This window comes from Galeopterus variegatus, unplaced genomic scaffold (assembly GCF_000696425.1).
Source record: "Galeopterus variegatus unplaced genomic scaffold, G_variegatus-3.0.2 Scaffold2757, whole genome shotgun sequence".
NCBI lineage: Eukaryota > Metazoa > Chordata > Mammalia > Dermoptera > Cynocephalidae > Galeopterus > Galeopterus variegatus.
This window is the reverse complement of record NW_007728868.1, coordinates 214,354-224,961: the sequence shown is the minus strand read 5'-3', so window position 1 is coordinate 224,961 and position 10,608 is coordinate 214,354.

Genomic DNA, 10,608 nt, shown 5'->3' with positions numbered 1-10,608 from the left:
TAAGGGACTCTGGTGCTGACAAAAACCTACCTCACTCTGCATGTGTGTGTGTATGTAAAATTTATTTTTTACCTTAGGCATTGTAACTGCTGCTGAAGTGCTCTGTGGTTTGGGGGTACTCTAACCATTTCCTTGTTAATGCACATTTCTCTCGGTGGTCCCTATTTTCGCTCTTAAGGAATAACCGAAGGGTGCTTTTAAGTTATAACCGGAAACTTCCAGATCATTCCAGAAATGAAGGCTTCTTGCTTGGGGGCAAGACAGCTAAGAAATGTCTGACTCGCCAAGAATGGACCCTTAATGAGCATTCTGCTTTAAATAGGGACACTTCAACAAACATTAGTCTCAGACAATGAGGGAGGTGAGGAGCTAGGGATAAAGATGAACAACATTTGTTCCCTGCCACCTAGGAGCCAAGGTCACAAAGAAAAAAGGAACAAGCATTGAATTAGAACTTTTAGAGGGCCGGCCCAGTGGCGCACTGGAGAGTGCGGCGCTTGAGAGTGCGGTGGCGCTCCCGCCGAGGGTTCAGATCCCATGTGGAGATCGGTTCCCGCTCACTGGCTGCGCGCGGTGCGGGTGCAACACCGAGGGTTGCGATCCCGTTACCGGTCAGTAAAAAAGACAAAAAGGAAAAAAAAAAAAAGAAGTTTTAGAGAACAGGGTTTTTGCCCTTAACTACAGCATCTTAAGGATTCTTGACTACCGTACACAGTCCTTAGGTCCTGAAGGTTAAAATTTGGAAGTGAGAACTGAAAAATCCTCAGGCTGACCAGATAGCAGACAGCTAGAAAGTGCATCTTAAGGATTCTTGACTACCGTACACAGTCCTTAGGTCCTGAAGGTTAAAATTTGGAAATGAGAACTGAAAAATCCTCAGGCTGACCAGATAGCAGACAGCTAGAAAGGCAGGGGGACAGAAGCTGCAGGCCATGTTGGTGGACAGTTCTAGTCCCCCAGCTCAAACCTAATGGATTTCTGTCAGCCCTGGGGAGGTCACATTCCTTGCATTCATGGATGATTTGACTTTGCTTCTAATCTCTAGATCTGTAGGGGAAGATAGGTTTTTCCCATAAATAACTTAATGGCTTGAAAACTTGAGTTCTGCAACCCCAGCTACTGATAAGAGGCAGGACATATAGCTTGGGAGTTGTCACTTCAATCAGCTTCATCTGATATCACATCTGCACCTCATTTAAACTGGAGCTAAATTGGAATATATTATCAATTGATAGTTTAATTTACTGCTTGTTTAATCTTTCATTGGATTAGAGGCAAATGTTCTATTTCAAGTCACAAAAGACTTTTCTAATAAAATTGCAGACCTGAGCAGAAAACAGTATTTTGTCCTTTATGCTACTTCTGTGCCCAGACAATGTGCCTTTATTTGCAAAATAATACTGTGGAATGCTTAAGTTTTTCTTGGACTGAAGCCAGCCATCTCTTCTCACCTTGTCTTTGGGCAAGTTGTTGAACATCTGTGCCTCTGTTTTCCTATCTGTAAAATGGGAATTAAGAGCATTCATCCCTCAGATTTATGGTCGAAGTCTAAAGAATAAATGTGGAAGCATCTTGCCTGCGGTAGAGCAAATGCTCCATAAACTCAATTTAACTGATTTGTCTTGAACACTGACGTGAGACAGGCCTTCTACTGAATGCTGTGGGGACTACAAAGGTGATTTGTTCTCAGCCCTCTAGAGTTGACAGTTTGGTATATTTCTGACATGACTGGCCACGGCTAGAGGCCTCCTGTGCAGAGGATGCTTTTTCTGTGCAAGGCTAACACTGCTCGGTGCAGAGAGGGACAGATGCCTATCGTTCAAATGCTCCTCAGGCCCCTTCCCTTCCTTGCCCCAGGATAATTACAAGACAACTGCTGAAACTCCACTTTACTGTGTGTCTAGACAGCCATAATCCTAGAGGGTTCACTAGGTGAGAAAATCCCCTTTTGTTGCAAAAATCTAGTGAAATGAGAAATCGAGAAGTAAAGCAATGCTCCAGAATAAACTGGCCGAAATTAGTGATTTCTCAAGTCTTTCGCCATTTGGACTGGGCATATTACATCCTCCACACAGGACCCCAAGACAGCAGCAGCCTGGGAAGGTAGCTGTTCAGTCAGTCTGGCCCACGTGAGCCTGGAAATTTCACACATGGTGATGTGGGATGAGGGCTCGGCCCACAGACCACCTGGATGACCACATGGTGAGAGCCACTTCCCAAAAGGTAACCCTAGCAGATGGCAGGGCCTCCCACATCCTCTGTGGTTTGGAAGGAAGCTTACTCCAGCCTCCTGCCCTAGCAAGAAGATGGGCAAGCCGCAGGTGTAGCTTTTTCCCAGGTGGCTCGGGGGAGGGAACCTCTTAAATGGCAAGCAGTGCAGCAATACAAAGAATTGGGGAGCAACCCTGCAATGCAAATGCTTAGCCTCCTGCTTTTACGAAGCTTCCAACCCAGCTCCAGGATCTAAAGAAAGCAACTGGCTTCTACCAAGCACCTGCCATCTCATTTCGTCCTCTCAACGGCTTCCATTTTACAGGTGAGAGGAGAGGCTCAGAGAGGGAAAGTGACTTTTTTAAGCTCACACAGCTAGAAAGCAACCCATGCACCCAGGTCTTTCTAACTCCAGAGTCTAGCCCCTGCTGGCCACACTGCCTCTTGCCAAGGCCATCTGAGCTAGCCATTGCCAATCCTAGCCATCTGTGCCCTAGGGGTATGGGTTCTCTGGTTAAGTAGTCTGCCAGCCATTGGGCTAAGCTCTGGGGAGGAAATGGGGGCTCTGAGAAGTTAAAGTAACCTGTCCCCACTGGAACTGTCATGTGCAGATACAGCAGCTCTTCTCACCTGCCCTAGTGAACCCAGCCCCATGCCCCAGGTAGTCAACAGGAATGGCCCCAACCTGCTCTACCACTGCCTGCCCCAGCTCAGTAAATGGCTCCACTGTCCCCCAGCTTCTCAGGCCAAAACCCTGGGGACATCTTTGATTCCATACATTCCTGCACTGCTACATCCCTTCCATCAGCAAGTCCTGCCGATGTGTATTCCTGTTCCTAATGTTTACTGAGCTCTTCCTATAAATCAGGTGCTTCCAAGGCCCTCACCACTTTCCCTACTGAAATCTCCATCACAGCCAGGTCTCCTGCCAGCCCTTTCCTCAATTTTTTATTTTATTTATTTTTTGTGTGTGTGTGGTTGGCTGGTACGGGGATCTGTACTGGTGACCCTGGTGTTATAAGGCTTTGCTCTAACCAACTGAGCTAACCAGCCAGCCCTCACAATAGGTTATTGTAGGAGTTTCCTTGCTTGCCTTAGGCTGCTTCCCAGTAGACAGTAGGGTCTGTGGGGACAGGCGCGTGTCTGTGTTCACCCTCATGTCCCCTGCTTCTAAAACAGTGCCTGGCACTCCATAAATTCCTATTGGATAAATGACTGATTGATCAGCCCAGGCCTATCCTTGGCCCTAACATGAACCTTTCCTAGTTTGTCCTGGGGTCTCACTGATCCACCCTCTGTCTTTGGAGTTCCTTTGTCCAGAAGCCATTGATCCAGGAGACGGGAGCACCATGTCTGTGCCTGTCACTATGCGGCAGTGCGATAAATGCTGCATGCAAGTACAATGTCTCCAGTGCCTTTCAGGGGTTTCCACACATCCCACCTGTGCAGCTGTGTCTGTGAGTCAAGCTGTGAGGCTTCTAGAGTTAAGTTGTACCTCCGCTATTTCTCTGGCATTTTCAAGGCCTCCTATGCGTCATCATAGAATCTCCCTGTGTCCGTGTGTGTGCATGGGCTGTACCTGACCATGTGAGTCTCTGGGCAGGTATGTCTTCTTGGACATTCATCAGGCTGTGCCAGGCACTGACCCAAGTGCTTTACAAGCATTGTCCCGTGTGATTCTCACAACTCCATCAAGCAAGCATTGCTAACTCGGCTCCATCCTGCAGGTTAGGAAGTGAGGCACAGAGAGGTTACGCGACTTGCCCATGGTCACACAGCTTGGAAGAGATGGAGGCCAGCTTGAGCCACCATGCATAGTCCTAAGCCACTGTGGTATTCAGCTAGGGCTGAATCTATGTGTGGGTGTGTATGTGTCTGTCTGAGGGCTGTCCTGTCTGTCTCTGAGTGCTCCTTCTATGTGTGTGTGTGTGTGTGTCTGAGGGCTGTCCTGGCTTTGTCTCTGAGTATCACTCTATGTGTGTCTGTTGTCTGGAGATTGTACTGTGTCTGAATGCTCCCTGTGTGTGTGTCCATCTGTCTGGAGGCTGTCCTGTCTGTCTCTGAGTGTCCCTCCGTGTGTGTGTCTGGGAGCTGTCCAGTCAGTGTCTCTGAGAGCTCCCTCTGTGTGTGTGTCTGAAGGCTGTCCTGTTTGTCTCTGAGTGTCCCTCTGTGTGTGTCTCGGGGCTGTCCAGTCAGTGTGTCTGAATGCTCCCTCTGTGTGTGTGTGCCTGTCTGTCTGGGGGCTGGCCTGTCTGTCTCTTAGCGTCCCTCTGTGTTTGTGTCTCTGAGTGCTCCCTCTGTGTGTGTGTGCCTGTCTGTCTGTCTGGGGGCTGTCCTGTCTGGTNTGTGGGGACTACAAAGGTGATTTGTTCTCAGCCCTCTAGAGTTGACAGTTTGGTATATTTCTTTTTTTTATTTTTTTTCCTTTTGTCTTTTTCCGTGTCCGGCAACGGATCACAACCCTCAGTGTTGCCCCCCGTACCGGACCGGGGACCGGCAACGGGATCGCAACCCTCGGGGTCGCGCCCGCGCCTCGTTCGGCCAGTGAGCGGGAACCGGTCCGTATGTGGGATCCGAACCCTCGGGCGGGAGCGCCGCCGTGCTTCCCAAGCGGCGCACTTATCCAGTGCGCCACCGGGCCGGCCCCAACAGTTTGGTATATTTCTGACATGACTGGCCACGGCTAGAGGCCTCCTGTGCAGAGGATGCTTTTTCTGTGCAAGGCTAACACTGCTCAGTGCAGAGAGGGACAGATGCCTATCGTTCAAATGCTCCTCAGGCCCCTTCCCTTCCTTGCCCCAGGATAATTACAAGACAATTGCTGAAACTCCACTTTACTGTGTGTCTAGACAGCCATAATCCTAGAGGGTTCACTAGGTGAGAAAATCCCCTTTTGTTGCAAAAATCTAGTGAAATGAGAAATCGAGAAGTAAAGCAATGCTCCAGAATAAACTGGCCGAAATTAGTGATTTCTCAAGTCTTTCGCCATTTGGACTGGGCATATTACATCCTCCACACAGGACCCCAAGACAGCAGCAGCCTGGGAAGGTAGCTGTTCAGTCAGTCTGGCCCACGTGAGCCTGGAAATTTCACACATGGTGATGTGGGATGAGGGCTCGGCCCACAGACCACCTGGATGACCACATGGTGAGAGCCACTTCCCAAAAGGTAACCCTAGCAGATGGCAGGGCCTCCCACATCCTCTGTAGTTTGGAAGGAAGCTTACTCCAGCCTCCTGCCCTAGCAAGAAGATGGGCAAGCCGCAGGTGTAGCTTTTTCCCAGGTGGCTCGGGGGAGGGAACCTCTTAAATGGCAAGCAGTGCAGCAATACAAAGAATTGGGGAGCAACCCTGCAATGCAAATGCTTAGCCTCCTGCTTTTACGAAGCTTCCAACCCAGCTCCAGGATCTAAAGAAAGCAACTGGCTTCTACCAAGCACCTGCCATCTCATTTCGTCCTCTCAACGGCTTCCATTTTACAGGTGAGAGGAGAGGCTCAGAGAGGGAAAGTGACTTTTTTAAGCTCACACAGCTAGAAAGCAACCCATGCACCCAGGTCTTTCTAACTCCAGAGTCTAGCCCCTGCTGGCCACACTGCCTCTTGCCAAGGCCATCTGAGCTAGCCATTGCCAATCCTAGCCATCTGTGCCCTAGGGGTATGGGTTCTCTGGTTAAGTAGTCTGCCAGCCATTGGGCTAAGCTCTGGGGAGGAAATGGGGGCTCTGAGAAGTTAAAGTAGCCTGTCCCCACTGGAACTGTCATGTGCAGATACAGCAGCTCTTCTCACCTGCCCTAGTGAACCCAGCCCCATGCCCCAGGTAGTCAACAGGAATGGCCCCAACCTGCTCTACCACTGCCTGCCCCAGCTCAGTAAATGGCTCCACTGTCCCCCAGCTTCTCAGGCCAAAACCCTGGGGACATCTTTGATTCCATACATTCCTGCACTGCTACATCCCTTCCATCAGCAAGTCCTGCCGATGTGTATTCCTGTTCCTAATGTTTACTGAGCTCTTCCTATAAATCAGGTGCTTCCAAGGCCCTCACCACTTTCCCTACTGAAATCTCCATCACAGCCAGGTCTCCTGCCAGCCCTTTCCTCAATTTTTTATTTTATTTATTTTTTGTGTGTGTGTGGTTGGCTGGTACGGGGATCTGTACTGGTGACCCTGGTGTTATAAGGCTTTGCTCTAACCAACTGAGCTAACCAGCCAGCCCTCACAATAGGTTATTGTAGGAGTTTCCTTGCTTGCCTTAGGCTGCTTCCCAGTAGACAGTAGAGTCTGTGGGGACAGGCGCGTGTCTGTGTTCACCCTCATGTCCCCTGCTTCTAAAACAGTGCCTGGCACTCCATAAATTCCTATTGGATAAATGACTGATTGATCAGCCCAGGCCTATCCTTGGCCCTAACATGAACCTTTCCTAGTTTGTCCTGGGGTCTCACTGATCCACCCTCTGTCTTTGGAGTTCCTTTGTCCAGAAGCCATTGACCCAGGAGACGGGAGCACCATGTCTGTGCCTGTCACTATGCGGCAGTGCGATAAATGCTGCATGCAAGTACAATGTCTCCAGTGCCTTTCAGGGGTTTCCACACATCCCACCTGTGCAGCTGTGTCTGTGAGTCAAGCTGTGAGGCTTCTAGAGTTAAGTTGTACCTCCGCTATTTCTCTGGCATTTTCAAGGCCTCCTATGGGTCATCATAGAATCTCCCTGTGTCCGTGTGTGTGCATGGGCTGTACCTGACCATGTGAGTCTCTGGGCAGGTATGTCTTCTTGGACATTCATCAGGCTGTGCCAGGCACTGACCCAAGTGCTTTACAAGCATTGTCCCGTGTGATTCTCACAACTCCATCAAGCAAGCATTGCTAACTCGGCTCCATCCTGCAGGTTAGGAAGTGAGGCACAGAGAGGTTACGCGACTTGCCCATGGTCACACAGCTTGGAAGAGATGGAGGCCAGCTTGAGCCACCATGCATAGTCCTAAGCCACTGTGGTATTCAGCTAGGGCTGAATCTATGTGTGGGTGTGTATGTGTCTGTCTGAGGGCTGTCCTGTCTGTCTCTGAGTGCTCCTTCTATGTGTGTGTGTGTGTCTGAGGGCTGTCCTGGCTTTGTCTCTGAGTATCACTCTATGTGTGTCTGTTGTCTGGAGATTGTACTGTGTCTGAATGCTCCCTGTGTGTGTGTCCATCTGTCTGGAGGCTGTCCTGTCTGTCTCTGAGTGTCCCTCCGTGTGTGTGTCTGGGAGCTGTCCAGTCAGTGTCTCTGAGAGCTCCTTCTGTGTGTGTGTCTGGGAGCTGTCCCATCTGTGTCTCTGAGTGCTCCCTCTGTGTGTGTGTGCCTGTCTGTCTGGGTGCTGTCCTGTCTGTGTCTCTGAGTGTCCCTCCGTGTGTGTGTCTGGGAGCTGTCCAGTCAGTGTCTCTGAGAGCTCCCTGTGTGTGTGTGTCTGAAGGCTGTCCTGTTTGTCTCTGAGTGTCCCTCTGTGTGTGTCTCGGGGCTGTCCAGTCAGTGTGTCTGAATGCTCCCTCTGTGTGTGTGTGCCTGTCTGTCTGGGGGCTGGCCTGTCTGTCTCTTAGCGTCCCTCTGTGTTTGNCCTCCCCGCCTCCTCCACGGGCCGCCCTGGGACAGGAAACTCCCCGGCGCTGGTGCAAGAGGCGCCTGGGGGCCGCGGTGGAGGCGCGGGAGACCGCCCCCCACGGATGTCCAGGTGCGGGGAGGAGCTGTGGAGGCCGCTGCATCCTGGGGCCCTGGGGCCTCTGGACAGTCGCCCCTCTTGGCTGAGTGATGAAGCGGCTTGGGGAAGCCGGGTCTTCTGAGTCCCTGGGTGAGAGTGTCCTGGAGCACAAAGGAGCCTTGTAAAATCCCCGGCCTCAGGAGCCCGGAGGAAGCCTGTCAGCCCCTAGCCGGGGCCAAGGACCACACCCTCCAGGTTACCTCTCCCGGGCCAGGGGTCCCAGGAGCACCCTTTCCAGAGTCTAATAAATCTCACCTGCTGCGAATGGGGCCAGTAGACCTCTCCGATCCAGAAGGGTGTCCATGTCAGCCACTCAGACTCCAGACCTCAGCAGAGGGCCCATCGAGGCCTGGGCTTTCTGCAGTCTGGATCTTTCGCTCCCCATCTCTCCCCGGAGCAGATTCTCACACACGCCGGCCCCAGCCTAGCAGAGGACAGGGGCTCCTGGCCACGGGGGAACCACAGACGGAGGAGGCAGCGCCCTGGGCTGCTGCCAGGTTGTCAGCAGGAAGCCAAGGACTTCCGCAGGAAACAAGAAGTTCCCAGATGGCTCTGACTCCAGCCCTCCACTCTGCAGTGCTGGTGGCATTGCCCCAGGGCTGTGAACTCAGACCTGGTTCAAGTTCAGTTTTGGCCACTCGTAGCTGTGTGTCTTTGCATATGTTAATTGACCTCTCTGGGACTCTTTTTTTTTTTTCCTTTTTGTCTTTTTTTTTTTTTTTTCGTGACCAGCAACGGATCGCAACCCTCAGTGTCGCGCCCGTACCGGACCGGGACCGGCAACGGGATCGCAACCCTCGGTGTTGCTCCCACGCCTCGCTCAGCCAGTGAGCAGCCGGTCTATATGTGGGATCCGAACCCTCGGCGGGAGCGCCGCACTTCCCAAGCGCGCACTGTAGCAGTGCGCCACCGGGCCGGCCCCTCTGGGACTCATTTTAAATGGGGATCCTAATCTGCTTTTCAGGATGTGGCTGTGAGGATGAACTAAAAGGAATGTGCTCATTCACACGCACTCATTTCCAGCTTCTGCCCTTTCAAGCTGTATGACCCTAGACGAGAGACTTCACAGCTCTGTCTCTCAGTTTCCCCAACTGTAAAGTGGGAACAATACTAGTCCTTCCCTCCCTCAGAGGTTTGTGTGTGAGGAATCGTGAGTAGCATGCTGAAGGGCTTCCCGTACTCCATCGTAAGCGCTGAGTGTTGCTTGTTATTCAGAAGAACAAAAGCAGCCATCATGAAAGTGTCCTGGACAGCCTGTGTGCGCCTGCTCTGGGCTGGGCTGAGCTGGGAGACTCAGACACTCCTGTGACAGCCAAGGGGAGACTGAGATATGAACAGAGATATACAAGCTCACTGAAGTGTTTTGGCAGTTGTCCTGAAGGAGAGGGTGCCCTGGGCTTGACCCTTGCCAGGACACTAGAAATTTCCACAGATGTGATTTCCTCCCTCAAGCTCCTTTCTCCTCCTCTTTCCCAAGGATGACTGGAAAAGTGTCCTTATGAAAAGGTGGGCGTGTGATAGATACAAGGAAGAACTTCCCAGAGGGAAGGCTGTTTAGATCCTGGGGGTCCCTGGACAGGGCCCTTTGAGAAGAGGCTGGAGCCTCTGCACCTCACAGCAGATGGAACCGGGGACAGATGGACACTTGACTCCTAGCACTGTTGCCTCCATGCTCTGTTACGTGAGATGTGGGTGCATACATTCATTCATTCATTCACTCATTCAGTGTTTCCTGACTCCCGGGCATGTGGCCAGCACTGTGAGCAGCGATGGGAGAGGGTGGGCAGAGAGGACTTTGTAGTAAGGCAGGCCCTTCTGCAGTCTTGAGACAAGTGCGTGGGCAAGCTGCCTTAGAGGCTCAGTGTCCTCATTTGTAAAACAGGGTAAGAGAGCCCACCCTGCAGGCTGTGCAGGATCAGATTGGCGTGAGCAGTGGCCCTTTGCTCCGCTCAGTGTCAGAACAGTCTTCTTGCCCCTCTGCAGTTGAGGGTTTCAAGGCCTGGGGAGGAACTGTTGAGTGGGCCCAGGGGCGCAGTGGCCCAGCTGCAGGTTTTAGACAGGGTGATGGGAAAGGAGAGGAGAGCCTGAGAAATGGGTCCGAGCAGAAGCCCCCCTCCCCGGCAGGGGAGCAGACAACCGCACACCTGTGTAGGCCAACGCCTCAGGTCGCCACACTTCCCCTGGCGACCGGCTGCTTTGGGATCATCATCCCAGAGATGGGAAATGGAAGCCCAGAGAAGCAAAGGCACTTGCCTTATGAAACACAGCTTGCGTGGAAAGAGGCTGGAGCACAATTCATGATGGAGATGATGATGATGATGTGTGTGGCCTTTGGGCAGCTTACTTCACCTCTCTGGGCCTCAGTTTCCCAATCTGTAAAATAGGAGTAAGAGTAGCATACGCTTCCCAGAGTCACAGTGAGGAATAAATGGAGCAGCGCCTGGCCTGTGGTACCCCCTGTCGCTCTTTCTCTGTACGCCACAGAAGCATCCCAGGAACAGAAGATCAGAGACTAAAGGGCAGAGACTCCCCACCCTGCCCTGCTTCAGGGAGCTGGTCTCCAGGGCCAATGAAGGGCTCTGGCAGAAAACACAGCTGGGACTCCAGTGGCAACTGGGACTGCCAGCCTTTTTTTTTTTTTTTTTTTTTTTAAAAGATGACCAGTAAG